Raw genomic sequence first — 24,926 nt, 5'->3', positions numbered from 1 at the left:
ATTGGGCTCACCTGCTGTGTTCTAGGGCACTGGGCTTAGTCTATCCATAGGGACCATCTACCCTGTGACAAACTGCTATACATGGTAAGTGGTGGATTTATTTCTTGGAGACATTTTTCCCACTTGGACTAGTCAGGGTGAGAAAGAGAATTCTAGACTTTATTTGTGAAGACTGGTATTGAAGAGCACAATGATGGAACTTATAGGGCTATACATATTTGGAGTTGTTGAAAACACTTGACATTTATCATTCTGTACATCTCTTTTCCTGTATTTTATTTTTAGCTGTTTTGAGAATGCCTGTTTGCTTTTTGATGATGGTTAAGGGAAAGATATTGAAGTTGACTTCTTCAGTCAGTAGGCAAAGCCCACCCTTGGTAACTCAGAAGCTAATATGTTCCACTCTTCCTAGCTGTGCTTTTACCATCTGCCTGGAAACTCTTAGCATGACAATGCTTTGTGAGTTCCTTTCTAGCATATCTGTATTAGCAGTCAACATGTCAGATGAGATGTAATTATTTCAAACTTCTAAGAACCTTTTCAGTCTGTGCAGAGTCGGATGTGGCTAGGATTTAAAGCAGTAACCCTTAAATCTAAATGGAAGTAATCTACTGAACCATAGGAACTAAAGGAATGTTTCCAGAATGTAGCAGTATGTTGAAATGTAGGAAGACCATTACAATTCAGTGCTACAGTAGGTAATATGTTCAATCTGAACAGCACAATTGTATTCCTATGGATGTCTTAGAAGTTCTCTCCTTTCTTACATGCTTTGATGAGCAATGAAATATTTAAGAATGTTGACATTTAAAGTATAACCACTGGCATCTGAATTAGCACCCATTGAGCTATTGATTTGGGCTGTCTGCAAACTCAAGCAAATATTTCTGCATCAAATATTTCTATGCTTCAAACGTGTTCTTTGCAACTATAAGAGCTAGAGACTCACTTTTAAAAAGGAAGGATTTTGGAGAACAACTGAAATGTTTTTCCTTGTCTCCTTCCCAGCTAGCCCTTCACATTCCTGCCCACCATGGTCACCCCGAAGGGACACACCCCACACATAGGGAAACACTGCTCTAGGCGATTGCTACTGTATTAGGTACATATTCCTTTCACCAATAGTTTTCATGGATATGGAAGTCCTTTTTCAGAAATGTTTTATTGTTGTCATTCACACCAGAATCACATTAAGAGTGCTGGGACTGTCAATATAGCTTGGATGTCCCAGGATTGTGTCTATGGCATTTCTGCAGTACCAGAGAAGTTTTCATGATTACAAAATAAACCCATTTAAATTCCTTAGGTGTGCCCAAGTAGCATGGTAGTCCATTACCTCAAGTACTCCTTTTGGCTAATGCATTTCAATGTGTGTGTTAATTCCACTGATCTACCAATAGATGTAATGGGGTAAAGGGATTTAGAAGTAAAAGAAACAACAATATTGTGAAAGAAAATAGTATCAATGTTGAAAGTCCACAATTTATATCTTCCTTGTTATAGAAAATAGGAACAAGTTTATCTCATATTAATAAAACTTAAACAAGTCCCTAATCTCTTTGCATCTCTGACTACAAAAATGAGGCTAATGATACTTATCTATGTTTCTAAAGTGTTTTGAGATCCACAGTGTAAAGCAGTGTTGGAATGGTATTATTATTACGTTATTAATTATTATTTATTTATTATTCTAATCTATGGGGTTAGCAAACACTCCATGCCAGGAGATATAGATAGATAACAAATACAGTTTAATGAAAAATTATTGTACTGCTACCTCAGTAAGATTTTTCTCTAATTTGAACATAAGTGGCCATTGAGCAAGAGCATTACAAAATGGTAAATTAGTGAACATATCTTGTGTTATGTACTGGTGGATTATTTTTCCAATAATGATGACAGTAATAAACATCTTTCATGAAAAGATATGTGCAGCTATTCTAATAGTGGCCTGTGGAACCGTTAGTCAAAACCACGAACAAGCTACTAAGGCAAGCAGAAAGTCTCTAGATGGCAATGATCTTATCTTTCACAAGCTAGGAGACCAGTTTTTATTTACTTATGCAGTTGGACATTTACAATGCACTGGTGAACACTCTAAGTACATGAACAGTAATTAAATAAAAGCAAGTACAAATTGGTTAAGTGCCAACAAAGGACTCTTCTGACTATCAGCTCCAAAGTCCCATAAAACACTCATGTCTCCCATAGTACTGATGTATCCTGAAAGTCATCAGATTTGGATTCTAGCAGAGCAAAGATGGAAATGAATTTCTGAGCCAAGAACTCAGTTCCTGTTGCTTACCGGTATTACAACGAGAGGCAAAACTGTAAGTAGGCCTTATTTTCGGAGGACGTCTTATTTTCGGGGAAACAGGGTAGATCAAGAGATTACAAGTTCAGGGACCCCAGTTGATCACAACTGCCGTGGAATCACAGGAGAAGACAGTGACCATTTAAGATTTATAGGTTAAAATCAACATTTTAAACTTCGTTCAGAAATCAAGTGGATGCCAAAGCATATTGCACATCACAGGTGGATGCTTCTTGTGGGAAACTGCTTAATAGGTGAGCAATTATGCAGAGCTGCAATTTTTGAAATGTCTTAATGTGCAAACTCATGTAGAATGCATTTCAGCAATGCAAACTTAAGGTGATAGATACAGTTGACTGTGGTGAATTCTACATCTGAAGGAGGAGGAGGCAACCATTTTGCCAAGCTCAGTTAATGTAAAGTATTTTTGGCAACTGTTGGTTCCTGAATATGCAGCAGTAACTGGGTTTCTAAGATCCCTATATGGCAGAACTGTGCAATAAATGGTGAGTATTAACTCTCATGTGGGGAGTGCTGGTATAATCTGATCCGCTTCTTCAGGTTGCTTACCCTTCCCTGTAATCTTCCCCTTTGTCTTATCTGAGTTGAACCGCAAGGATCTAGCCCTCATCTACACCCTACTCGCTCTTAGACAATAGGTAAGTGACTCAACCACACCAGACAGGTTGGAAGATAGGGGGGGGAGGGATAGCTCAGTGGTTTGAGCATTGGCCTGCTAAACTCAGGGTTGTGAGTTCAATCCCGGAGGGGGCCATTTAAGGGACTGGGGCAAAAATCTGTTAGGGGGTTGGACTAGATGATCTCCTGAGGTCCCTTCCAACCCTGATATTCTATGGAAATATAAAGCTATAAATATACCCGCTCTGGTGGTGAACAGGAGGAGGAGGAGTAGTAGAATAGAACATCATGAAAGCTCATATGTGAGAGTCCTCTGAGTTGATGAGAAATTGGTCCGTATACCCTCTGGATTCTCTTTGGAAATAAAGGGATGGAGACATTTAGTAGCCTGGGATGGGAGGAAAGTGGGAGGGAGGAGAGAGAACCATTGGGAGTGGCTAAGTGAGAGTCACTGCTCTACATCCCATTCTGGCCCAGTGGTATCTGGAAGAATCAGAATGGAGCAAGTAGGGAGCAAGCAATGTTACTTACACTGCTGAGAAGAAGGCTGTGGAGATGCTACTTTTGCAGCTGCTGAGCTGTGCTATTGTTGGCCAATGCTCTCTGTGGCTCAGTATACAAACAGCAAGAGCCTCTTGACAATATGTCCTATGGCTGAGTTAAAACCAGGGATTACTTTGGCTTTAGTTAATACAACCAGGAACTCAGGATTATCCCCCCAATACAGGATATTCCTGGTAAATCAGAATATATAGCCACATTATTCTTGCATGTGGCAGGAATGCATGTCGGAGGTTTATGTACCTTTTTAGAGTAATATTGACAGATGTCGTCTGAATGTGGTTTTATATAAATTTACTGAACACTAAATAAGAATGATCCTAACACTTGAAACATATAACTTGTGTATATTAGCAAGGTGAAACAAAAGATGAAAAGGTAAAAGAGCTAAAAAGTAAAACTTGTGAGTATGTAGACCAAACAGATCCTTCAACAAAGTGCAGCTTAGTTTGTAGTATTTATATGATATGTTTGAAGTTGCAATTGATAAAAGATCCAGGATTAACTTTAACTAAAGCAGCAGATGTATGCTGAGCTCCAGAAGTTAGTACATCATAAATAGGAATCCTTATAAACCAGAGAGAACATAAAGATATATTTGGTGTGTATGCCACTAAAAACACCTTTTACAAAGACTGCATTTGAAAATAATTAGCAAAACCAGAAAAGTAAAAGCTTGGCTCTGGGAGATGTGGTACTGGACAGCCTATGAACAAATTTCCTGTATATGGGCATGTTTGCAAAATTCCAACAGAACAATTTTGCAATAATGTAAAAGTAAGGATTCACATGGAATAACAGAAATTGATGAAGTGAATGCAGCTTTAGATGAATTATTTATTGGTACAGTGTCCCATGTCAGTTCTGCAGAAAATAGAAATTGCAAAGTAACTATGGAATTGAATGGATGGGTTGTAACCATGAACTTGATACAGGAAATCAAGCCAAAGTATTACCAGAAAAGTCATAATAGAGAATCGGGAATAAAAAGATGATGATTTTACTTTAAAAAAAATAGCATCCACTGGACAGAGATTGTTTGCACTGTAAATCACACATAAAGTGTGGGAAAATATATATAAAGGCAATGTGAAGTCACTTGTTTTTGTGGAAGTTCAGTTTATATTAAATACTTTACTTTGTAAAAATTAAGCCTAATTAAATATACAATTAATGTCATATTGCCTAAATGAAAACAAGGAATTAGAATAATTATATGTTTGATTAAATTGGTTGTACTAAAGACTCATATCTCTCTTTAAAATGTGTTTAACATTGCATTTGTTTAAAGCCTGAAGTTCCTGTAGCAAAATTCATCTTCACTGAGACTAGGTTTTACTGTAACTAAAACACATTATAACTAACATGGCTGCTCAGTGCTGTGATGCCTGAAGCTGGTTGGAACATTTTTGACAAAATTTATTTTAGTCAAAGCTTGAAATGTTTCACCAGACATGCATTGATTTTTATAAATTTTTTGTTGATAAGGTTTCTGAGGTTCAGAGCTCACTTCTGACTAGAAAGAGAGATCTGAATTGAAAAACTTGACTTTTTTGAACTAAAAATGGACCTTTCAACACAATTCCAATTTGTAAAAATATTTGAAAGGTTTTTGAGGTTTCAAAACTTTTAAAGTTGTTATGAAAGTTGTCATTATCTGGACAGCTCTAGTGGGAACCGAATCTCTTAAGGGACCTACTAGGGTGCCAGGTAGTTCATGACTCAGAGGCAAGTGCTGAAGACACTTTAGCTTCTAGATCCCATATGTGCTAGCTGGGGAGGGTCCCAATAACCACATGTCTAATGTAAAGGAATATTTTACTAAGCATGGCAGGAAAGTGGAATATTACAAATGCCCTAGGTGTGTTGGCTTAACCAGTTATATTTCAAAGTATTAACAATTATTAGCTTAGCCCCTAAAGGCAGTCCAATAGTGTGTTAGGGGTCCTCAGCCATAGTGCCTCACCAGTCTAATCTTCAGTTAAAAGCATGTTGGTAATTAACAGGTTTTCTGGCCAGGATCAGTCTGTGGTGTGTTTCATTGAGGGACCTTCTGCACTGTACACCTGATGCTGTGGTAACACTTCTTGTTCAGCCCCTGATAGGAGGATGCCCCAACAGCAGTAGTAGCTTGGCTACAAGTCCCTGCTCCGCCCTGCATGCACCACCACATTCAATCTCTCTATACTTATCCTTTACATGGACAGTAGCCCCTTCTTGTGGGTCCAACAGCTGTTCAAAGAAAACTGACCACTTCCAAAACTAGTCCCCTGTGTCAAGGACATTTTGTCTGCAAAAGCATTATTCTGGCTCCTGTCCCTTTAAGAGCCTGAATTAGTCACTGGCTCTGTGGCCCTAGAGTTCTGTTCAGGCCCCTGTCTCCTCAGCCTTCCAGCTGCAGGGCCCCACCCAGTCTCTGCTGTTTCACCACAAGTTCTCCACAAGTTCTGAGGAAATAACTGGGTCTGTAGATGAGGGGAAAGCAGTGGATGTCTTATTCCTTGACTTTAGCAAAGCTTTTGATACAATCTCCCACAGTATTCTTGCCAGTAAGTTAAAGCTGGATGAATGGACTATAAAGTGGATAGAAAGCTGGCTAGATCGTCGGGCTCAACGGGCAGTGATCAATGGCTCCATGTCTAGTTGGCAGCTGGTTTCAAGTAGAGTGCCCCAGGGGTCGGTCCTGGGACTGGTTTTGTTCAATATCTTCATTAATGATCTGGAGGATGGCATGGACTGCACTCTCAGCAAGTTTGCAGATGACACTAAACTGGGAGGAGTGGTAGATATGCTGGAGGGTAGGGACAGGATACAGAGGGACCTAGACAAATTAGAGGATTGGGCCAAAAGAAACCTGATGAGGTTCAACAAGGACAAGTGCAGAGTCCTGCACTTAGGACGGAAGAATCCCATGCACTGTTACAGACTAGGGACCGAATGGCTAGGAAGCAGTTCTGCAGAAAAGGACCTAGGGTTACAGTGGACGAGAAGCTGGATATGAGTCAACAGTGTGCCCCTGTTGCCAAGAAGGTTAATGGCATTTTAGGCTGTATAAGTAGGAGCATTGCCAGCAGATCGAGGGACGTGATCGTTCCCCTCTATTCAACATCAGTGAGGCCTCATCTTGAGTACTGTGTCCAGTTTTGGGCCCCACACTACAAGAAAGATGTGGAAACATTGGAAAGAGTCCAGCAGAGGGCAACAAAACTGATTAGGGGGCTGGAACACATGACTTATGAGGAGAGGTTGAGGGAACTGGGATTGTTTAGTCTGCAGAAGAGAAGAATGAGGGGGGATTTGATAGCTGCTTTCAACTACCTGAAAGGGTGTTCCAAAGAGGATGGATCTAGACTGTTCTCAGTGGTAACTGATGACAGAACAATGAGTAATGGTCTCAAGTTGCAGTTGGGGAGGTTTAGGTTGGATATTAGGAAAAACTTTTTCACTAGGAGAATGGCGAAGCACTGGAATGGGTTACCTAGGGAGGTGGTGGAATCTCCTTCCTTAGAGGTTTTTAAGGTCAGGCTTGACAAAGCCCTGGCTGGGATGATTTAATTGGGAATTGGTCCTACTTTGAGCAGGGGGTTGGACTAGATGACCTCCTGAGGTCCCTTCCAACCCTGATATTCTATGACCTCAATCTGGCTGCAATGCCTGTCTCCCCCCAGAAAAAGAGTTTCTACTGAGTGAGAGTCTTGCATAGATTTTATGTCCCTTGTCTCTATTGGCTGGGTGAGAGGGGTGCGCTCTTCTGTCCATCCTGGAGCATTTTAGATCAGTGGTAATGGGGGTTGAAGGGAATGGTAGTTTCTTGCTTAGCAAATTAATTGCCTCATGTTGAATTTTAAAGTTAAAAAAAAGAAGCCAGTGAATTAAATGAGTGGGCACATCCAATGGCAATAATAAGATAAGATAATAATAACATAAAATGGTCAGGAATTTTTGCATGAAATGTTTTGGTTTTTTTCCCCATTGGAAAATGCCAATGTGGTTCCTTCAGAAGTTCTTTAGTGACCTGAAAATCAAAAAGGAATCCTACAAAATGTGGACATATGGACCAATTGCTGAGGAGGAGTACAAAAGAATAGCACAAGGATATAAACACAAAATCAGAAAGGCTAAGGAACAAAATGTGTTACACCAGGGGTCGGCAACGTTCGGCACACTCCAGCACATCACTCGCCCGCGCCGAACCTGCTGCGTAGCAGGCAAATAAAACTGGCCCAGCCCGCCAGGGTGCTTACCCTGGCGAGCCGCGTGTCGAACGTTGCCGACCCCTGAGTTACACCTAGCAAGGGACATAAAAGGCAAGAAGAAGAGTTTCTTTAAATACATGAGGAGAAAGATGAAGGAAAGTGTAGATAGTCTGCTTAGTAGGGAAGGAGAGCTACTAACTGATGACATCAAGAAGGCGTAGATATTTAATGCTTATTTTGCTTCAGTCATCACTAAAACGATTAATGGTGACCAGATATTCATACAATTAATATTAACAACAAGGGGGAAGGAACACTAGCCAAAATAGGGAGAGAACAATTAAAATATTTAGATAAATAAGACATATTCAAGCTTTCAGTGCCTGATGAAATTCATCTTAGGACAGTCAGGGAACTAGCTAAAGCATTTTCAGAATTGTCAGCAATTATCTTTGAGAGCTCATGGACTTTGGGTAAATTCCATGAAGGGGAAACATAGTACCTGTCGTTAGAAAGGAGAATAAAAATTTTGTGTGTGTGTGTGTGTGTGTGTGTGTGTGTGCGCGCACGTGTGTGGGGGGGAGGGGGCAAATTACAGACCAATCAGCCTAACTTTGATGCCTGGAAAGATACTGGAACTAATTATTTAAAAATCAGTTTGTAAGCACCTACAGTATGATAGGATTATACAGAATAACCTGCATGGATTTGTCAAGAACAAATCATGCCAAACCAACCTAATTTCCTTCTTTGATATATTTACGGGCCCAGTGGATAAGGGGGGAAGCAGTAGGTGTGATATGTAAGGCCAAGATTTTGTCATGGATATTTTTAGTAAAAGTCACGGACAGGTCATGAGCAATAAAGAAAAAAACTTTGGAAGCCCTGATCTATCTATGACTTTTACTAAAAATATCTATGACAAAATGGGGATCTATGGGTCCGCAAACAGCCTGCAGCTGGGCAGTGGCTAGGAGTTCTGGGGGCCCCGCACCACAGGTTGGATGTTGGAGCTCCCGGGTCGCCCACAGCTGTGAGCTGCAGAGTCCTCCACCACCTGCAGTATCTGGGGGGGTCCCCTTGCAGAGACCAGGAGCTGTGGCTTTTCCCCACTGCCCACAGCTCTGGGGGTCCGTGGTCACTGGGAGCTCAGGGGTTCCCCCACTGCGCATAGCTGTGAGGTACTCCCACCGCCCATGGTGGCTGGGAGCTGAAGAAGTATCCCCACCACCCACAAGTCTGGGGGGCCTCACTGCCTGTGGTGGCCGGAACCTTGATGCTTTCCCCACCGCCCACAGCTCAGGGGTTCTCCTGCAGCTTGGGGGTTCCCATGGCAGCCAGGCATTTGGGGGTTCCCCCATGGTGGCTTGGAGCTCTGGGGGCTGCCAAAGGCAGCAGGGGAACCCCACAGCTCCTGGCCCCAGTGAGTGGCAAGGGACTCTGCAGCTCCCCAGCACCACAGGCTGAAGTCACAGAGGTCACTGGAAGTCACGGATTCCATGACTTCTGTGACTAAATCATAGCATTAGTGATCTGTTTTGATTTTAGTATGGCTTTTGAAACAGTCGTATATGTCATGCTCATAATGAAACTAGGGAATTGTGGTCTAAATGAAATTACTATAAGGTGGGTGCAAAACTGGTTGAAAGTCTCAAAGAATAGTTTATCAGTGTTTCACTGTTAAACTGGGAGGGCATATCTAGTGGGGGGTCCCACAGGGGTTAGTCCCAGGTCCAATACTATTCAATACTTTCATTAATGACTTGGATAATGGAATGGAGAGCATGCTTATAAAACTTGCAGATGGGAGGAGTTACAGGCATTTTGGAGTTCAGAATTAGAATTCAAAAAGACCGTGACAAACTGGAGAATTGGTCTGAAATAAAAAAGATGAAATTAAATAAAGACAAGTGCAAAGTATTACAGGAAAAATGAAATGTGCCTCTACAAAATGAGGTGGTGGTACTGCTGAAAAGTATCTAGTGCTTATAATGGACTACAAACTGAATATGATCCAACAATGTGATACAATTGTGAAAAAGGCTAATATCATCAGGGATGTACTAACAAGAGTGTTGTATGTAAGACACAGAGGGTAACTGTCCCACTCTACTTGGCATTGGTGAGACCTCAGCTACAGGACTGTGTCCAGTTCTGGGTGCCACATTTTAGGAAAAATGTAAATAAACTAGAGAGAGTCCAGAGGAGAGCAACAAAAATGATAAAAGGTTTAGAAAACCTGACTCATAATATATATATATATATTTGAAAGGGCATGTTTAGTCTTGAAATGAGAAGACTGAGGGTGAACCTGATAACTGTCTTCAAATAAGTTAATGGTTGTTATAAAGAGGAACATGATCAATTGTTCACCATGTCTGCTGAAGTAAGGACAAGAAATGATGGACTTAATCTTCAGCAAAGGAGATTTAGTTTAGATATTAGGAAAAAAACATTTTTTCTAATTAAAAGGGTAGTTAAGCTCTGAAATAGGCTTGCAAGGGAGGTTGTGGAATCCCCATCATTAGAATTTTTCAGGAACAGATTAGACAAACCCTCATCAGTGATGGTCTAGGGTTACTTGATCCTGCCTCAGTGCCGGGGCTGGACTTGATGACCATCACAACATAGCTATGATTCTATGAAACAGAATGTTTTATTGACATGATCTGATTTTCAGGTATGTATTTGTTTATTGGAAAAAAAGAGATTTCAATTCTTTTTTGTCATAAATTGGATTGGGAAAAATCTTTTAAATCTCAAATATTCTCACGGGATGGGAAGACAGTTTCCTGGCCAGCTCTACTGATAAGTTAAAATAACCAAACAGCTCTGAGACCATGGCTATATCCAAAGAAACATAAAAACCATAACAGCAGAGCACATTCAGCTGCTAGCGGTGGGAGAAATAAGTACCATAGTGATTGGAACTAACTTCTTCTCTACTTTCGGAGCATTCAAAGGATTTTAGCAAATATAGCTGCATAAAAAAAGTTTGAAATACAGTCCATTTGCCTGGCTGTTGGACAGAATGTATTTTTCCCCTTAAGTTATCTTTTGGCGAGCCTGTCTAAAGAATTGTGGGTATATCATGGTAGCTGTGACCCACCCCTTCCCACTTTATTTACACACGTTACAGATATTTTGGGGACTCCTTTAATCTCTGGGGTCCAGTACAATTGTACCCTCTACACCCCCCACCGCCATCAGCCCTGCCCTTTCGTATATCTAGGGCACCAGAATTGTCTGCAGTATAGAAGCTGAGCTGTTGAAGAAACAAGATAGTGCTATTACTTAAACTGATGATGTCTAGATTGTTGACTGAACCCTCCACAAAAACATAGGACTGGAAGAAACCTCCTGGGTCCATCTAACCCTATATTAACATACCATTAGTCTGAGAACATTGAGTGCTTGAAATGTAATATAAGAGAATGTCACACAAATACACTAGAGGTAAAATATTTATTAAATATATTAAGCAAAAAAGAGATGAAACAGGATGACACAAAAGTGGAGGCTATGGTAAATATCCCACGACCTCAGAGTAAACAGGAATTGTGGAGATTTCTAGGAAATATTGTTTTGTGCCACAAATGTCCTCACTTAGAGAAATGGTGTCATTCTACAGGGTGCTGAATGACTCTTGGTACAGATAAGAACCTTTTATTCCCATTGAAGGCAAATGGGAGTGGAGTGTATTCAGCACCTTCTGGAAGGTGCTCAGAATCTTGCAGGATTGGGTCATCTATTGTTTGTTTGTTTGTTTGTTTATTACCAAAACAAACTTTAAAAGCAGAAGAGAAAGAATAACAGCAAACGTGTGATATACATTGTCATGATGCTGCTAGAGTTTCTCTGTAATGGAGTCTGCCTTCCAACCCACTCACGTTTTGAAAAAGGAATGTGACATGGATGACCAGATCTCAAGAGTGACACACATGCTGCTGAAGTATCTAGAACACAAGCTACCCATAAGCAGCCAGTTTTGGAGGTGGTGACAGAAGGAGAGGAGATATGTGCTAGCTTCACTGCGTAAATCTACACTGCATTTAAAAACCTGCAACTGGACCGTGACTGCTTCCTCAGGCTCATGGGTCTTGGGAAGGGCATGTTTAATTGTAGTAGGGCATGTTTAATTGTAGATGTTTGGGATCGGGTTTGAAGTCCGGGCTCTAGGACCCTGCGGGGTGGTTTACATGACAATTAAACAGTCCTTTAGCCCAAGCCCTGCAAGCTCGAGTCAGTTGGCATGGGCCAGCCACAGGGTTTTTAATTGCAGTGTAGATACACCAACTGAGTCCCGGTCAGGTCAGTGTTTATAACTACTTCTGCCATTCCTATCACCCTCCTTCTGTGATCACTAGGAGAATCTCCATGCTGCTCTGCTTCTGGAATGGAATATACATTTTGAATTTGATGGCGTCATATACCTTACAAGTGACAAATAAAAGATCAGGCAGTGGGTTCTTTTGCTCCTGCCAAAAGGCATCTTTTACATGTCATTGTTCACTTATCCGCATTTTTCCTAATATATTGGGATGATTTCCACAGAAGCAATGGGAAACAATTTGAAGTGCTTGAATTCACAAGCTAGTGATGAAGGTTGTTTTCTGGTACTCAGATAAACAGTGACTCACACATTGTTTGGTTTTGCTTTTCAGTGTGTATAATAGAAATTATCCCTGAATAATGCCTACGGGCTTTTATATTCCTGGCACAGGGTTTGTCCAGTCAGGCTTCCCCTTGTATTACAGCAATATTAATATTTCACTCGTTATCAAAAGATCAATTGCTAATTACTAAAGATTATACTATAATCTGCCTTAATTTCTATATTGGTTATATGAAAGGTACTTAATAAGAAATATAAATGTATAGGTTACCTAAATAATAGCATTCACACTCCCCAAAATGCCAGTGATTCCCAATTGCTAGTTTGTAATAATTGCAAATATTAATCTACATTGCCAATGGAATTGCCACTGTAATAAGATTTATTTTAGCTGTCTCAGAGAAGATAGAGTCAACGCAACAGTAAGCACAAATTCATTTCCAACTGTGATGTGTCAGAGGATTTTTATTTTTAGTTCTTCAGAATATATTAGCCCTTACTGACTGGTCTTTTCAGTGTAGTGTGTCTGAGATGCTCTGGATTAGAAAGGATTGAGAGGATTGGGAAAATGCCTAAATTCTTCAAAAAAGTTTGTTTTGTTTATTACATGCAGATTAGGGTTGCTCAACCTAACTGGCACAATCTGTTTTCAAATACAGACTTTAAACCAAAACATTTAAATACAATGTAATCTGAGGACATCACAGAACAAAAACTTTGATAATTGCATTTCTCCTCCCTTCTCCCCAGGAAGACAAGACCTTCATGTGAACGCACCCCATTAGCTTGAACTCAAAGGGAAAGGAGATAAAAATCCCTAACAGTAAGAAACTATATTTCTATGCTACTTGGATTTTGGGAGATCAAGATTTCTAAGCATAAGCAAGGGATCCACAGCTACTTAGCCTGGGTTAGACCTAAAAGATGTATCTTTTTTTTACTTAATCTTTAGTTAGTTTCTTATAGGATTCACAAGCATTGTCTTTGGTGTAAACTCTAAAGTGCAACTGGCCTGTGGTAAGTAACTAGCCCCTTAGGACTGGAAGTAATCTGAATATTGTTTTGATTTTTGGTGTAAGGTACCGTCTATCACAAAGGCAATCTTCCTGGGTGGCAAGATAGACTGGAGTACCCAAGGGGATTGTCTGTGACTCCATGTTAAGGCTGTTATAGTGCTTGAGGAGTTAACAGCTGATACTTGGCTAGTGAAATCCAAGTGTAGAATTCACAACCAATTTGGGGGTTTTGCCCTGCTTCTTAACTGTCTTGCCCTGAGGTTGGTACTTTTTAAGCCAATGCAGGATTACTTGACAGTGGCCATATCTTCCTGTGTGTGTGTGTGTGTGTGTGTGCACAGTGTGCAGTGAAGTCCATATCCTGATAGGGGCCTCTGGGTGCTATTATTCCAATAATCTCTGCCCTTCCAGAGTACAGATTGCAATTATGATGGTGCTGTACCAGATCCTATGAAAAAATAGTGCCTGATGTTTGCACCAAGGAAAAGAGTGACCTGAACCTTCATAAACCAATCATCACAGTAGGAATATGGACTGTGAGGGGTATGTATGAAGGGAAGTGTGCCATTGTGACCAAGGAATTGGAAAGACACAAAATAGATACATGTGGAATCTCAGAGCTGTGATGGAATGGTAAGGTCACTTCTGATGATTGATGGCTATGCAATGTACTACTCAGGCTCAGAGAAAATGGAGTTCCATTGATCCTGTTCAAGGAGACATGAAAGTGTGTATTGGATACAACCCAATCAGCAATAAATCATTACAATTTGCCTTTGAGATAAGCCAATAAAAATGACAATCATACAGGACTATGCTTTTGTGATAGCTAGTGGCGTAGCCAGGGTTGCAGCAGAGGAGGAGCGGTAGAGAAAAAAGGCTCTGGTCCTTCGGTGGCACTTTGGCAGCCCTGTGCATGCTTCCCCATCGGAGCGCTGTCCGGGGCACCGAGACCCCCAGCCATGCTCTCAGGGCCAGAGTCCCGGCCGGAGTGCCGGGAGCCCGCGACCCCGTTCTGCCGGCCACCCGGAGCACCGTGAGCTGCAGGCCAGCCCGCGGCCCCATTTGCGGCTGCCTGGAGCGGTAGGAGCCAGCCCATGGCCCCATTCTGCTGGCTGCCCAAAGTGCTGGGAGCCAGCAAGCCAGCCCGCGGCCCCGTTCCACTGGCCGCCCGGAGCGCCGGGAGGCGGGAGCCAGCAGGCCAGCCCATGAAAAAAAGAAAAGGAAAAACCCGGAAGCAGCCGAGGAGGAGGGGGGGTGCCCAGGTAGGCGGGGGGGGGGGGGGGGTCAGTGCACTGCTGCTGTTGCTACTCACTTCATCAACAATAAAAGAAGTCTCCTTCCACGACTGGAACTCGTCCATCTTTCCTCCAGCTTGGACTGTAGCCGCTCACGCTACCAGCCTGTAGCGAATGCCCCATCCCCGTCCCCTGATAACACCTCCGCCATTATCAGGGGACAGGGACAGGGCGTTCGCTACAGGCTGGCTGCGTGAGCGGCTGCGGTCCGAGCCGGAGGAAAGATGGACGATTTCCAGTCGTGGGAGGAGACTTCTTTTGTTGTTGATGAAGTGAGTAGCAAGAGGGAGGAGACAGCGGAAGGACCCGGAAGTGGTACTGATTGAGGCCCGGAAGCGAAAGGACCCAGAAGTGGCGCCGAGTAAGTATGAAAATTAAAAGGGTGCCACTTTTGGGGAATGTGGTCAGGGGAAGCAGCTGCTTCCCCTGAACCCCCCTAGCTACGCTACTGGTGATAGCAGCTGATGATGTCGTGATTGATGAGTTTTATGAACAGCTTGCGGAGATATTCATTAGAATACTAAGCAAAGGTATCACACTTGTAGCTGGGCACCTGGATGCTAAAGTGGGGTGTGTAAGATCTCATAAAGAAGTAATGGGAAACAATGGTCTAGACATACAAAACGAGAAAGGAAGGTTTCCATTTGAATTCTGCAGCTCTAATCACCAGGTCAATACAAACACTAGTTTCACCCAACATCATAGGCATTTATACACATAGAGGTGACAAAGAACCAAATCAACTATGTAATGAAATAGCAGTGCTGGAGATTGAACGTACAATAGAGAAAGACTTTTGACCATCAACTGTTTGCTTCAAACAAAATTAAACCTTAAAAAAGAAGATGTGCGGACTTCTCCAGAATCAACCAAGACTACAAGGTTTCTATTCAGAAGGTGTTTGAGGCATTGTCAGAGGCGAAAGAGGAGAACAACGCAAATTAATTTTGGAATAAAAATGAAAATGATCATGCTCAAAGCCACCAAAGCACATATTCGTTACAGTCAACATCAGACTGCACCATGGTAACTGAGAAGGTGTTTGAATTGGCAAAAAAAAATGCAGAATGAAAAAAAAATGTCCTGGAGATCAAAGAACATAGGAGAGAATATAAGGAATTGAGCCTGCAGACGGATCCAGAGGCAGACTAGACAAGATAAAAGTGAATACATAAGGGCAAAATGTGCAGAATTTGAGAATTACAAATACCATAATAATACAAAAGGTATGTCTATAGTGGTCAGACTTCTTACCAAAAAGTTTTCTGTATAATCGAACATAATGAAAGATCATGATTGCAGAATCCTCAATGAAGGTGATGATATCAAATGTCAGTGTAGAGATTACTGTGTGCCTCATTAGAACGACTTACAATACAGAATAACAGAAAGGAGAGTACAGAGTTGGAGCCATCAATCCTACAAGAGGAAGTGGTATGCGCTATTATGAAAATGAAGTCAAGAAAGCACCAGATGTAGATAACATACCAGCAGGGCCAGCTTTAGGACCTGCAGGGCTTGATTTGAATACCCGGCGGCAGTCCGGGTCTTCGGCAGCACTTCGGCGGCAGGGGGTCCGCTCCGCGTCTTCCGCGGCACTGAAGGACTCCCGGCGGCCAAAATGCCGCCGAAGACCCCGGAGCGGCCCCACACACACACCGCCGCCGAAATGCCGCCGCCGCGGTGAGCCTTAGGCGCGGGGCTCTCTTCGGCATGGGGCCCTCTTACCCGTGGGGCCCGATTCCGGGGAATCGGCCTAAACCTGGCCCTGCATACCAGCAGAATTGTTATAAGCAATTGGTAACCACAGTATTGATTTCACATGGAAAATTTGTAACAATGTATGGGTAACTAGAAATTGGTTGGATGACTGCAGAAAGGGAATCTTTCTGCCCTTACCAAGAAAGGAGACATAACAGAGTTTATTAACAATCATCTCCATGATATTGGACATAAGCAAAATTCTGCTTTACATTATTCAGGGTCACATTAATTGAATGACAGAAGTATAACAAGCTGATTTCAGAGAGGGCAAGGCACAAGATTAAATTGCAGACATCTGTCACATCATTGAAAAATGCAGGGATTATAATCACCCATTGATCATGTGTTTCATTGACTACTCAAAAGCATTTGACACCATCTGACATGACATCTTTGGCAGATACCGGTAGACCTAGGGATTACAAAATACCCCATTGAACTCATTCAAGACTCGTCTGCTGCTGTTTGCACCATTGACAGTAAACAGCGAGTGGTTATCCACTGGGCAGGGTGTGAAATAGATGCATTCTGTCACCAAATTTTTTCAACATGTTTCATAATAAATTCTGCATACAAGCCCTGAAAGGTTTTGACAGAGGGGAAGGAGCTAGGATTTCCACACTGATGACACAATGCTTTTAACTACAATAACTGATGCAATGCAAAACATTTTTGGAATCTATTTAAAAAAAAAGGTGAAGAATATGGACTATCCCTGAATGTGGTAAAAAATTAAATGCATGCACGCTGACACAATTAACAAAAACAAAATGCAAGTGGACATCACCATTAAAGGTTGATTTGTAGAGGCAGTAGATAGATGTGATTATCTGGGCTCATACATATCCAAACAAGGGGGCTGTTCCATGGAAATCAGACAATGACGAGAAATGGTTCATGCAACCATGGCCTCCTTTACAAAGGTTTGGAAAAAACTATAGCACCTCAAAATGTACGAAGTTTGGATTAGTGAAAAGTTTAATTTTGTCCATAGTGACTTACGGATGTGAACTGTGAAAAGTTCTGTGAAAAGTTTTCTGAGGATACTTATTATTTTTTGCAAAAAAATTCATTTAGTCCACAATCTAATTTTCTGCCTAAAAACACTTCAAATGGAAAAGATTAAATCAGCTGTAATAAATGCGTACAGGTGAAATACCCATCTCATGGAATACTTGACTGAGAACCACTTTGAGTACAGAAGGAGGGTTAATTTGATTAAATATATGTAAAGCAACTTGATTTTAACTTCCCATAAATAAACTCTCCACAGCATGCAAAAACTGAGAGCTAAAAGAGACTAGTAAACATAAACTCAGCTGTGATTGCTACACTAACAAATAATGTATCGCTGGGTATTTCTATAGCAGTCACAGAATTTGAGAATAATCTTGAAAAACAGGATGCTTTAGAAACAGAAAACTCCCTTATGAATCATTCAAATGGACAGGTATAGGAAATAACAATAAGAACGGTAATGAAAACAAAGAAAAGACTCCAGTTTGATCGTTTCCAAATGATTCTACTGTTACCTTAGTTTAGGTAAGGTGATTCTGCTGTAAGAATTATAGCTCAGATAAAGATAAAACCTTCAGCCTGTATGTCAGAGATAACATAACAGAAAGGTAAAGATTCCATTAGCTGAACAAATCTTAAAATCAGCTTCTAATGCGACACTATAAAAGTGGAGAAAACTTGTTCCTGATAGAATGATGTATTCTACAGAGGGCACATTATATAGAGGATCCAAGATATTAAATGAAATTTTTGCTACCGATTTTGAGCCATACATTTTATATATGAAAAGTTTCAGAGTAGCAGCCGTGTTAGTCTGTATCCGCAAAAAGAAGAACAGGAGGACTTGTGGCACCTTAGAGACTAACAAATTTATTAGAGCATAAGCTTTCGTGGACTACAGCCCACTTCTTCGGATGCATATGCATATATATATATATATAATATATATATATATATAAGTAAAATTCATAGCCTATTGTCCCACTGTCAGATGCATTCCTTCTGTGACTACAGTATTTTCTGTAGGAAGGCCTGTGTCTGAGGAAAATACTGATCAGAAATAAACCAACCACAATCTTGTTTGGTTTGTTGATACTAAGATGTGATCTGATGCCAAAGTCACATCTAGTATTTCTGATTCCTGATAATTTTAAATGAGCTATAAGACCTCCCTTAGTCACAGTGCTCAGTATCTCCTGTGATATGGAGAGCTCCCTCAGTTCCCACAGAAGTCCATGGGAGTTGATGCTACCCAGCACCCCATAGGAGATGTTCTGCATCTTGCAGGATCAGATCCTACACTGGTGTTTTGCTTTAACAGGGACCAATCCTACTTCCATCTAAATCAATAGCGGTTTTGTTAATGATTCCAAGAGGGATCGGACTCTTACACTGAAGTACCCAACCGTCAAGCTCTTTCTTCTGCAGGTGGTTCTTGGTTGCTTGGCTTAGAGGGTTTGCGCTTATATCAGAGAGATTTGTTTGACATGCTTGCTTTTTCAGAAAATTGGATGTCAGTTCAATCAGCTAAAAGGCTGACTCTTCTGTTCTGTAGCGAGCCCAAAAATGATGTTCAAATAACAGTAAGAGCTAAGGGTAACATTCAGACATGTCTCATATGGGTGTGGACAAGGCAAAAAGGGGTGCAGGCTGACTCATTTTCTGCTCCTCTAATGGCAGGAGACTGATCTAGCCATTCAGGAATTGTTTAGCTAGGGGCCTGGCTAAAACACTCATCAGCACTTTGCAGCCCCAGGGATCAGCTGGCTTGGGAGCATGCTGCTGTTGGCAACAGATGGTATGGAGGGACATGCCATGCTTCTTTTGAAAGAAGGATTTGATACAATGGTGGAAGTTGCCTTATAAATGAGTCAGATGAAAGGCAGGGAACAGCCAGATTCAATTTCCTCCAAAGTATGTTCCCTGAGTCACCCTAAAATATCCTCCACTGATGTCTAGTTGGCTGCTACTTTTCCATGCCTCTTTCAGCCACTCTACATCCCTATCAGAGGGGTAGCCATGTTAGTCTGAATCTGTAAAAAGCAACAGAGGGTCCTGTGGCACCTTTAAGACTAACAGAAGTATTGGGAGCATAAGCTTTCGTGGGTAAGAATGCAAGAAGAAGTGAGGTTCTTACCCACGAAAGCTTATGCTCCCAATACTTCTGTTAGTCTTAACGGTGCCACAGGATCCTCTGTTGCTTTCTACATCCCTAATATGCCTCACACTCCAAAAGGCAAAATTTGCCCTACATCTTTTAGAATGCATGCTTAAACTGTACATACAAAGCCTTCAGTCACACACACAAAACAAGTAATTGAAAATTAAACAATGGGAAATTGTAAATTGCACAGATGTTTGCCTGTCAGTACATACAATTGAGTTATCCTTAGCTGTCTGATTTAACTGTGCACAAGCACAGAAAAAAGGCTGATAGCATGCCCTTAACTCATTCTAACAGGTGCAGGTATTTCAAAACACAAAAGGCCCCTGAAATTACGAGGCAGCACTGGGTAAACTAAGAAGGATTTTTCATTTTATCTTTGAATTTCTTTCCTTTTGTATGATTAAGTTAGACTCTTGGGAGTAAGTGTTCTACACAATGCATCAAGAATTAGATAAACAACTGCTGTTATACTCAATGAGAGCTGTGTAGCTCATCCCCTGTGTTCAAACTGAAAATATAACCTGTAACAAGAACTAAAATGAAGCACTGATTCCAGGTAGCAGCTGCACAGCAAGGTTCCACAATTCTCCCATAATTGCAGTCTGATTGGGTCAGTGTAGATTCAACACAAGCCAAGGAGGATTTGGTCAGCCCTACCTTCTCATTGGACTCTGAGGAACAGACAAAGAACTAGTAGTTACAGCTCACCTAGCATATGTCCAGAAGACAAGAATCAATTTCAAATGCTGATCCCAGGCAGACGTGGCGCTCAAGAAGCACCAAAGATTGACATAAAAATGGTCTTAAAAAAAAATCCTTCAAGTGGCATTGTTTTTAGACAATATGTATATTCCCAAAGCTCAGTGAGTAACTTGATCATTATTACTGTTATATACCATAATATATTATAGGTATTCTAGCAGTGCTTGCCACAATCAGGAATCAGAATCCTGTTGTGCTAGGCTCGGTATACATAGAACGAAAAGACAGTGTCTGAGCCAAAGAGCTTACAATTTTAGTTTGTGTGAGGCATTGCTGTCTGCTTTGTTAGGCCTTGACATGGAATGTCATTACAATCATAGCTTTTATTACATGTTATTTTATTTTTAGTGCATGGGGCTGACATAGCTTATCACAGAAACTTGTTTATATTCAGCAAAGAACTTTAAATATGCTTATTTATCAATTTCTAATACATGATTTGAAGCTGTTGCCGTATATCATATAAAAACATTGGAGCTAAACCTGCAAAGTAGGGAGCATTCTCAAATGCTCTTTGATGCTCAGCATCTGGGTTCCCACCCTTAGTCAGATGATATTTTAAACTGAGGACTGGAGAACCAGTTCAAGAAAAATAAAATCCAACAAAGACCTTGCCCAAAGTATGAACTGAACTGGAATTATTTTGACAATTAGAAAAATGCATATATATATATAATTTTTTTAATTTTTGTGAATGTCTGCACTTTCCTCACAACCTCTCCAGAGATAGCTAAGTCCTGCACAGCACTGTGTAGTGTGTAGAGAGGTTTAGAGATGCTTGGTTACTCAGCACCAGGGGTGCAAGTAGGGTGGTACCCTCCAGTATGCAGTACCGGCAAGAGATTTTTAGTGGGTACAGGGTACTGGAAAAACTTAGGGTTACGGGGAGGATTCACTCTGCTCCTTAAAGAAGCAGAACAGGGCTAGGGAGGACATTCATTCTTTATATGGCTTTATGCACGATACATATGCTAACAAACTTAAACAAAGGCTTCGTTTAAATTTGTTAGCATATGTATTATGCTGTTGCATTGGTCAGGAGTCCTCAAGAGATGGGGGTGAGGGCAACAGAAGGTGTTTAAACGGTGTTTTGGATTCTGTTTCTTCCCATTGAGCTGAATTATCCATGACATCCATACTGCATCACATCAAGTCCAAATCATTAGAGGAATGCCTCTGCTTGCACGGACCAGAGCATGTTTGGATTCTGATGTTCTGCAGCCTGATGGGAATCAGGTGTTGTCCCCAATGTATCTAGAATTCTTTTTTGCAGCCAAACTAGTCTAACATGCATTTTGTTGACTGAAACTGGAGCAGCAAAACAAGGAAAACAAATGCCTCATTTTCCAATGTTGTGGGTCAGAACTATAAGTGACTATTATAATGCCGGACACTGACAGCCTTAAACCAGCCAGCTGCCTCAGGAACCTGCCAAGAATTTTGCTGAAAATATGTTCCTCATCTTAGCAACGGAGCTAAGACTCATCCCACAGCTGCCCACCTTTATTCGAATGAAGCTCCTTCTGACCTGACAGCTCAGGCATTGTCAGTTTCATCCAGAACAATTCACAAACTTGGAACCTAATCGTGTAAACCCTTATCATTTGATCAATCCCACTGAAAACAATGGGGCTATTTGTATGACTATGGACCACTTTTGTGAGCTGGTAAGCGTTTCAGGAGTCTGTTCCTATAAAGGAAGTTGAATCTCCCATTGAAATGCAATGTTTGGGTACAATACGATAAATGCAGTTTAGGATACAGTTCTACTTACAATTTTTGTCTTTTAATAAGCCATACATATGCTGAAATGGCTCCTCACCCAATTTCCATATTCCATATAAACAGACTGAAATACTACATATTTGGGGGGGAAAGTGAATAGTTAAGCATGTTGATGTTTGTATATACAAACAGGGGTATCTGAGGGGACAGGAAGAGCGTAGGGACCCTGGGCTGGGGTGGGGTGGGGAGGAGTCACATGGGGAGGTCATGTTACCCCCCCCCCTTGTGTACCTCCCATGAGTGCAGTACCGGCAAGAAATGATTTCTACTTGCACCACTCAGCACGGAATCACCAGGAAGTGTTCTCAGCAGGCTTCTAGCTACACCAAGGCTGTCCCAAAATCTAGAGGGGTACTAAAGACCAAAATTGGTGCATCAGTACCTGAAATTGGTATGAAGTTAGAACCCTAATCCTTAAGTGAACTCGCATATTTAAACTAGGTGTATTTAAAGTAGCAGTCATATTGATCCATAAAAGTAATTACAGGTAAGCCCTGTAATAATCCTCTGAAAGTGTGTTAAATAGTGGCAGGACATTGAAGTTCTGCAAAGCACAGTGAAGAACCCAACACAGTGTGGACAGACTGGGCCATAAGCAAACATCAGTCTAGCCCATGTTGATAAAGAAAACCAGTGTGGCTTCTTTCATAATGTGCATACGTTTTGCATCAAAATTGACAATTACCATCTTTTAAGGTGCAATTTGTTTTCTTCAGTAACCACAGTCAGAGTGAATGTGCCCAGAATGTTTTGGAAGAAATATGTTGGCGTGCAACCAGGGGTATTAGTGACTGAACAACTCTTGTGCTGGTGAGCATGGGATACAGAGGGCCCAAACTTATACATGAGCCGCTAGTCTTCCAGCAACATTGGTGATACTGACATAAGTCGCAGGTCCATAAACATGCTAAGGAACATGGATGATTGTTATTCTAGCTTCTTGGATCAAAAGCCTGTAGGCACTGCACTCAGCATACTCGACAGCTGCTTGACTTGCTCTATCCACTGCTTTGAGTCTGTTGGGTTCTGTTGTTAGTATCAATCCCTAACACTTTCGGGGTAAAATGTTACTCGTTACCACACAATTGCTCTTTTGCCCAATAATCTGCATTATTTATACGGAATACCCACTATCTCAGGATTCTGAGAATGTACGGAGAAATGAAGGTCATAAGAGTCCTGAAACCAAAATGGAAACAAAACAGAGTTCATACTATAACAATGAGTTCAGACAGTATGAACACCAAAACAAATTAAGAACCTCCAGTACCATGGAAAGTGAAACCTGTCAATAACAACTTGAAGCACTTCATAATTAAAAATATTTTCCAATATAGGATACTGTAATTCAGCTATTAATTCAGGATAATTAGACATATAATAAACTTCTGGTACAATAACTGATTCTGTTTTTCTTTTTGTTTTATATAGAGATGGATTCTAAAGTTACCCTCCTGAAAAGTTATTCAGATTCAAGTCACTTATGTGCTCTGTAGCTGACACTGTGAAAATGAAAGCATGTGTACTTTGTCCTACATTTTGATGTGATGTCTACAATAATAATAATTCTGTATTACTAACATGTTTTCTGGCCATTTTACCTGTTTTATCTGATTTGATGAAGCATTTTTGAATTCATTTAAGGCTATTGTTGGGTGTGAATTAATGATCTTGATCATGTGAAACTTATTTGGACATACAGTTGAATAGGTATTTAAAGTTAATCTTCCTTGAATAATTTTCTAAGGCAAGTTTTAGATGATGTAAAATATCAGATGTCATAGCTAGCAAGCATGTTCCTTTTTTCCTTTTATCGTATAGGCAAACTAGAACTGAGTCAAATGACTTGCAAGAAAACAGAGTTCATTTCAAAATGAGGTAGTTTAAGGACACACAAGTAATGAGATTTTTCATGTCCTTATTTAGTGATATTATTTATCAGAAGAGGCTTTAAAGAATTTGAGAATTTTTTAACTGCATCTCACACTGAGATTTTCAAAAGAACCAAAGAGGGTTAGATGCACAACTGCCATTGGATCCTAGTGGGATTTGGGCACCTAAATCCCTTAGGCTTCCACTGTGACACTGTGGCCAAAAGAGCTAATGTAATCCTGGAATGCTTAAACAAGGGAATATTCTGGTGGAACACTGGTGGAATATTGTGTCCAGTTCTGGTGCGCAAAGTTCAAGAAGGATATTGATAAATTAGGATGATTCAGAAAAGAGCCAAAAGAATGATTTGAAGGATTATAAAACATACGTTAGAGTGTTAGATTGAGCTCCTTGAGTCTATTTAGTTTAACAAAACTCATGTTAAGGGGTGATTTGATTAGTCTGTTAATACGTACCTGGGGAACAAATATCTAATAATGGGCTCTTCAGTCTAGCAGAGAAAGATATAACATGACCCAAAGGCTGGAAGTTGAAGCCAGATAAATTCAGACTGGAAATAAGATGTAAATTCTAAATGGTGAGAGTAATTGACCATTGGAACAACTTACCTAGGGTTCTAGTGGATCTTCATCACTGACAATGTTTTAAATTAGGATTGCATATTTTTCCAAAAAATGTTATAGGAATTATTTTGTGGGAAGTTCTATAGCCTGTGCTGTACAGGAAGCCAGACTAGATGATCACAGTTGTTCCTTCTGGCCTTGGAATCTATGAATCTATTAAAATTCCAATTTTAATTTTTCAGACGTTCCCTATATGACACAGTCAGTTGCAATATCAGGGGTATCACTGCATGTTATCCGACATAACCTTGTGATCGTTTACTCATGTGAATAAGG

At 40.9% G+C, this 24,926-nt stretch overlaps 1 long non-coding RNA gene across 2 annotated transcripts; it reads left to right on the top strand.

Annotated features, from left to right (window-relative positions):
• On the top strand, positions 1-23,705 carry LOC135981112 (uncharacterized). 2 transcript variants are annotated; one of them, XR_010598075.1, is made up of 3 exons: positions 1-84; positions 13,076-13,148; positions 23,566-23,705. It is a non-coding gene; the product is annotated as an uncharacterized LOC135981112 (long non-coding RNA). The 2 variants fall into 2 exon arrangements; XR_010598076.1 differs by lacking the exon at positions 23,566-23,705 and adding an exon at positions 13,753-14,348.
• The last annotated feature ends 1,221 nt before the right edge of the window (positions 23,706-24,926 follow it).

This window comes from Chrysemys picta, chromosome 2 (genome assembly GCF_011386835.1).
Source record: "Chrysemys picta bellii isolate R12L10 chromosome 2, ASM1138683v2, whole genome shotgun sequence".
Lineage (NCBI taxonomy): Eukaryota > Metazoa > Chordata > Testudines > Emydidae > Chrysemys > Chrysemys picta.
This window is presented reverse-complemented; position numbering and strand designations above follow the sequence as displayed.